Raw genomic sequence first — 6,000 nt, 5'->3', positions numbered from 1 at the left:
TGGCACTCGCGAGAGCATACCGGCAACGAGGGGAACGGGCTTGTATCGAATACCAATCCGTCCATAGAATTAACCAGATGCTCACCATAAGGTGAGACAGACATGAGCCCAGTACCTGGGCGAGCGACGTGAGTCATTGTCAGGGCACATACCCTGACTTAGCCCGGACCCGGACCCGCGTCCGGACCCGCTCCACTTCCCACGCACTTCCTGCACCGCACGCTCCGCGCGCCGCATGATCCGACCCCGGATCCCACCTCATGTGACTTCCGGGTATCCCCGGAAGTTTTCGCCATATTGGGGCCACTGTGGGAAAGTGAGAAGTTAACCTTCTTCTCACTTTCTTACCCACAGTAGGCAAGTGTAGCCTACTCTTCATTTATCTATACACTTTCTTACCCACAGTAGTTATGCCCTGAGATGGGCTGTGTTTACAGGCTAGACTGTGGGCTGTAGAGAGGGGTCATGGGGACCCGGGGTCCGTCCCCTGACAGTCATGACAAAAGGTGTTCGCGCATACCTGAGTTGAGTCGCACGTGAACTCGACAATCCGTGGCTAGAGTCGTCAACCTCGGTAGGGATGACCCATATAGATGGTGACCGAGACATACACAATCTTACACAGACATTACAGTGTTGGCACAAGGAGGTTTACAGTTGTTGCACAGAAGAGGATGGTGTGTTATTTGTTAGGTTCCGTCTTTTCGGCTGTAGTCATACATGAATGTGACGCTAACTATTGAATAAGAAATGATCACGAGAAATCTCGCGAAATAGAATAAATAATCTGGCCAGCACCAAAACCCAATAAGGGAAAGCTTAGCACGGAGTGAGCGTGTAAGAAAGGGGGGAAGCGGGGAGAAGGTAACAAAGAGAAGGGAGGATGTGGAGAAGGAGGACCCACTGTAGTGTACGTTCAGTCGACACGGTCACGAGAGACTCCATTCCTATAACAGGGGGGAAATCACCTATTCCGTTTCAATCGCTACGTACATATACCCATACAGCAAACATACAATTTGTGAAAAGAGTCCGAAATATATGGGTTTGGCTGAGCCAAGCCTCCACCAACAATGGCGGTAAGGTTCGGCTGCCGTTGGCTTACAATAAAATTCCAAACAACAAAAGAAATTGAAAAGGAAAAACACAAACTTCCTCATAGCACTCCAAACACTGCGTCAAACCTCCGTCCCTTTATTCCATCCGACTCTCCTTATCCATAGCTTTCTAACGATACCGATTTTGTGAAATTTGGTGGAGATTTGACTGAGAATGGGAATTCTCAGATGCGGTATACATATCTTCATTATTGTCAGGGGACACGCGTGCTCGCGCAAGATGCTCCGATAACCTAGTTGTGATTAAAGCCGGGGGAAAGGGATGTCCCCATCTTAGGGTCAGCTATATACATGTAGAGTCCGGCAATAAGGAAACCAAACAGATTGCCGATAGAATCACGTGATCATAGAATGTTCCAGAACAATGCCGGAGATGATCCGGGTCACCGGGGCTTAGGTAAGCGGAGTAGACGGGAATTACCGGCATACTTCCCACGCGCATACGTGCAGCTGGCATAGGGTCCAGGGTCATTGCTGATCCCTCACAATTATCCATGCACAGGGAAACTTGGTCCAAATAAAATGCCATAATTCCAAGACTCCTCCGATGACTTCTTCAGCATTTATATTATTTGACTAGCCCATATTTTCATTGAGGCTAGCTCACACGTGAGCATCCGAACAGTTCATATCGTCCTGTGACTCCCGTCATGCCCAACAATCAGAATATCTCTACAACCACTGAGCCGATTGGGGTGAAATTCATCACTGAGTCTTTGGGCATTTTTCTGCATTTAATGACCCCCAAGATTGTCCTCTTCTGTCAACTTTTGACCTTGTTCCCATGGTCGCAGTCAAGTGCACGGACTTTGCACATGAGGACATCTCAGGTTGAATTTCTCCACCAAATCTCAACCAATTCCTTCACGGAAAGGCGGTTTGTACGAGAACCCTCTTTCTTCTTTTTTATTACTCCTTCCTACAATTCCTTTTTCCTAATAATGTACAAGTGTGGGAGCCCAATTTTGACGTTTTGCTGTGTAAGGTTCCATGAAATTGAGCACACCCATTATGCACTCCTACAACAATAGGAGACTCTTGGGGTGCTTGTGCCCCAATAGTGTTTTCTTTCATCTGTTCAGAGACAACAATGGGATCCCCATTGGTTGATGGGTTTGGGGGTGGGTTTTCCACCGTTTCCGGGTGTGGCTTTGGCTCAGAGTGTGAGAAGAATCTTTAATTTCTCGTTTAATCTCTCTTCCACCTTAATGATGTTATGATCTAAATGAGCACATTGTTGCTATTCCCAGAGATCTGGGTATTCATATTATAGACATCGCTCCTCAAATCAGCAATGTCATTGTCAACTTGGTTGATGCGATTTCTTAATATTTGCACCATCTCAGATGCGAGAGAGTGTGTTGGTGATGGAGGATGTGATGCTGTAGGTGGGACAATCGCCCATGCACAGACTCGGCTCGGATACCTGCTTCCACCATTCAGAAAACCCCTTCCATTCATGCTACAACCCGATGCGGGTTTGACATATAAAAATAGTCCTAATTCTTACGATTCCGACGATATCAAGAACGTCCCAAACGGTGGAGAATTGACAGAGTTCTGCATTGGACAAGTTAGGCACGGCAGGTCACGAGCATGTGCAGGCGTGGGAATCTCAAGCGGCAACCCAGAATTCCAGCCTCACTCGTTCCCACAGGGTCTAATAAATCGGTAAAAATGCTCATTGGCTGCATAATAGTTCTATTCAGTCACATTTCCAATTTCGGCTCTTAACTCCGTAAATCCGTTGAGAAATCACTTATTTTCTTATAATTTCATATTTTGCCATCATTTCAGCTATTGATTGATATTCTTTTATTGTTACTGTTACCCTTTTTTTATTATTTCGCCTAATAAGGTATGCAGGTGCCATATGTACCAATATTTCCCATCTATTATTTCTAAAAATAATTATTCCTTATATCCTGTACATACCAGATTCTGGAATAGAAGTTCTCCCCTCCCCCAAATTCTCTAAGGTGCTAGGACGCGCTAGAGTTGGAGTGAGTGTGTGGAATTCCAACAGTAGGAATAAGGGCAGTGATCTAGCTCACAACAAGTGAGTAGTGGACACTGAGCCTGGACCTTGCAGAAATCCTGGAGAACCCACACAGAGTTAAGGATCGAGAGTAGCAAAGTTTAGTCAAGAAAGTAAGAGTTTGGAGAGTAGTCCCCCACAAGCTTGGTCAGCATAGAGAGCCATGAGCCCTCTTTCAATGCATGCCTTGGGACAAATGGGACAAATGCTGCGAGGGTCTCAGCTATGAGGGCTTCAGATGTTGTAACAGGGTCAACATCTCTTGGAATGTTCTGATGCATCTGAGACGTGTCGCTGGGCCCTTGTGGGTCCAGGTCACCACTATCTATCAAAGTGGTGTCGACTTCCACCCTGTGGCCAGTGGAGGGACTGGCTGTGTTGGCAGGAGTGTAGGATTGACTCCTGGTGTTAGGCATCAGGAGAGTTGTTCAACAAGTTTGCATGAGAACTTGATTGAAGTGGCACATTGTCAGGGGCCGATGATGCATGTGTTGCCAAATGGGGTTTCGGTGCTGGTAACACGGTGCCGAGAATGGAAAAAGAAAATAGCGTAAAAAAGTGTAGTGCTGCTTACTTGTTTGGGGACAGTAACATTCCGTTCCTGTCAGGGCACACACCCTGACTAGCCCAGACCCGGACCCGTGTCCGGACCTGCTACACTTCCCATGTGCACTTCCTGTGCCGCATGCTCCGTGCGCCGCATGATCCTGCCCTCATGTGACTTCCAGGTATCCCTGGAAGTTTTTGCCATATTGGGGCCACTGTGGGAAAGTGAGAAGTTAACCTTCTTCTCACTTAGTAGGCAAGTGTATCCTACATTGCCTTTCTTTATACACTTTCTTACCCACAGTAGCTTTGTGCCTTGAGACTAGGCTGTTACAGGTTGGGCTGTGGGCCAAAGAGAGAGGGGTCATGGGGACCCAGGAGTCGTCCCCTGACAGTTCCCCTGTTTGCCTCAGGCCTAGGTGTTCTGTCTAGTCATATGCTTTACAGCACTTTTGAGGGAATCTGTCCAATAAAAAGTGAAAGGGGTATGAATATGTTTTGTGGGAAATCACCTCGGAAATTGGCCATTCAGTGGAATTTTTATTATCAATACAGTTAAATTATATTTCAATACAGTACATTAGCACCCAGCTATTCTGCGTTCCTCATTGAGTTTGAGTTGGGGGAACACAAGTTGAACACCTCAGCGATATTGGGGTTGAGCTTGAATGGCTACAAACTGGTCAGCACATGTTTCTTCAAGCTCGTCGGATCTATGGATTGATGGGTTATACATACTGAGAAGAGACTGAGGGAGGGGGAACAGATTCATGTGAGGAGAGATAGAATGAATGAAATCGTTGAACATAACCGCTCCCTCCTGAATATTGACATGGAGTATGCCCTCAACGCTGAGGGTAGGGAGCATAGAGGTGTTATGGTTTCAGCCACAAAAACAAGCTGTTCCACAGTATGATGCTGACCTGTATGTTGCCTGTATGCGGTGCGTAATTCCTCATTGCACTCAAAAGCTGGCTTTTGTAACTGTCATAATAACTTTGTTGGAATGTTGAATAAGTGGAATCAACTGATGACTGTGATCTATTGTACTCACATCCAGACCAGTTTGTGACTACCCCCACAGTTGCCAACTCTCCTAAAGGGGATCCTTTGCCTGCGAGTTGGGTGAATATGATGCACTGTTTGATTGCTGAGACAGGTCGCCTGTGCGATCTCCCAGTTTTAGACATTAGGACGAGGAGATGCTTGATCTCTGCGGCAGTGTGCTTGATCATGAGACAGTGGCAGTTGTCATATCCATCCCCGGCCATCAACTTCCACTCCCTCCGACCCCTCCGGTCTACCTCCGCTCCTTCTTCACTAACCTCAGAGCTCCCATATTCCGCAATCACCTTGGTACCCCTCGATGGTCACCACCCCCTCTTTTCAATTTATTACCTACGCCTCCCTAAGTACAGAGCCCCAAAGGCTTCCGGACAGCTCCGACATCCGCTAGTGCACTCCCGCCTCCGCAGGGCAATACACTCGCTTGCCCTGCAAGCCTACCTTCGGGCCTATCCCTCCTTTCCATTTCTGGGTTATCGCCTACCATTCTGCTAACCCCGTAACCCGACTCATCGGTAATATTCAATCGGCTAATGTCTAACCCCGTTAGCTTGGCTCGGCTCGGCTCTGCCATTTGCAGGCCCGCTCTCGTTGTAACCATATATATACTCAACTTGTACATAGGTTACACCTCAGTAATAAAATCGACTAGAGTTTACCCCCTTCAGTTCTGGTTGCCAGTTTAGTAAGTTAGGGCATGGACGTGTTACTTGGCACAGCGCTCCTGGCACAAGTCACTGAGGCCAAAGCCCTCCGCCATGGAGACACTCCTTCATCTCAACCTGGTCTCTGACAGTGGTGGGCGGAAGTTCAGAGCTAAACATGTCCTTCAGCCAATCGAGAGCTGGGTCCTTCGGTGCTGGAGCCATCATCAATGAGGACCAGTTGTCATTGCCAATGGGCTGGTGGCACTAACATACTGTATTGCAATATAATTTCACTGTATTGATAATAAAAATTTCACTGAATGGCCAATTTCTGAGGGTGATTTCCCGCGAAACATATTCATACCCCTTTCACTTTTTATCGGACAGATTCCCTCAAAAGCGCTGTAATGGGCTGTATATTGACAGGGTAGAAGCAAAGGCTGGTCCACCCTTTACAGCTACCCCGAGGGTTTATATACAATTTAATACATTCTCGGCACAAATAAATAGAGAAGCATCCGCGACGCTATATTAGCATTGCAACATAATTATTATAATAGGAGGGCTAAAGCGGGAGCTCAGTCTC

This window comes from Cantharellus anzutake (genome assembly GCF_015039405.1).
Source record: "Cantharellus anzutake strain C23 chromosome Unknown EI90scaffold_44, whole genome shotgun sequence".
In the NCBI taxonomy this organism is placed as follows: Eukaryota; Fungi; Basidiomycota; class Agaricomycetes; order Cantharellales; family Hydnaceae; genus Cantharellus; species Cantharellus anzutake.
Note: the sequence above shows the minus strand (reverse complement) of the source record.